Genomic DNA, 1,152 nt, shown 5'->3' on the forward strand with positions numbered 1-1,152 from the left:
AAAGTGATGAAAGAAAATAACTTACAGCCCAGGTTACTGTACCCAGCAAGGATCTCATTCAAATATGAAGGAGAAATCAAAAGCTTTACAGACAAGCAAAAGCTGAGAGAATTCAGCACCACCAAACCAGCTCTCCAAAAAATGCTAAAGGATCTTCTCTAGACAGGAAACACAAAAAAGGGTGTATAAACTCAAACCCAAAACAATAAAGTAAATGGCAACGGGATCATACTTATCAATAATTACCTTAAATGTAAATGGGTTGAATACCCCAACCAAAAGACAAAGACTGGGCTGAATGGATACAAAAACAAGACCCCTATATATGTTGTCTACAAGAGACCCAATTTGAAACAAAGGTCACATACAGACTGAAAGTGAAGGGCTGGAAAAAGATATTTCATGCAAATAGAGACCAAAAGAAAGCAGGAGTAGCAATACTCATATCAGATAAAATAGACTTTAAAACAAAGGCTGTGAAAAGAGACAAAGAAGGACACTACATAATGATCAAAGGATCAATCCAAGAAGATATAACAATTGTAAATATATATGCACCCAACATAGGAGCACCGCAATATGTAAGACAAATGCTAACAAGTATGAAAGGGGAAATTAACAATAACACAATAATAGTGGGAGACCTTAATACTCCACTCACACCTATGGATAGATCAACTAAACAGAAAATTAACAAGGAAACACAAACTTTAAATGATACAACAGATCAGTTAGACCTAATTGATATCTATAGGACATTTCACTCCAAAACAATGAATTTCACCTTTTTCTCAAGCACACATGGAAACTTCTCCAGGATAGATCACATTCTGGGCCATAAATCTAGCCTTGCTAAATTCAAAAAATGGAAATCATTCCAAGCATCTTTTCTGACCACAATGCAGTAAGATTAGATCTCAATTACAGGAGAAAAACTATTAAAAATTCCAACATATGGAGGCTGAACAACACTCTGTTGAATAAACAACAAATCATAGAAGAAATCAAAAAAGAAATCAAAATATGCATAGAAACTAATGAAAATGAAAACACAACAACCCAAAATCCATGGGACACTGTAAAAGCAGTGCTAAGGGGAAGGTTCATAGCAATACAGGCATACTTCAAGAAACAAGAAAAAAGTCAAATAAA

Source organism: Bison bison, unplaced genomic scaffold, assembly GCF_000754665.1.
Source record: "Bison bison bison isolate TAMUID 2011002044 unplaced genomic scaffold, Bison_UMD1.0 scf7180017864529, whole genome shotgun sequence".
NCBI classification, from domain to species: domain Eukaryota; kingdom Metazoa; phylum Chordata; class Mammalia; order Artiodactyla; family Bovidae; genus Bison; species Bison bison.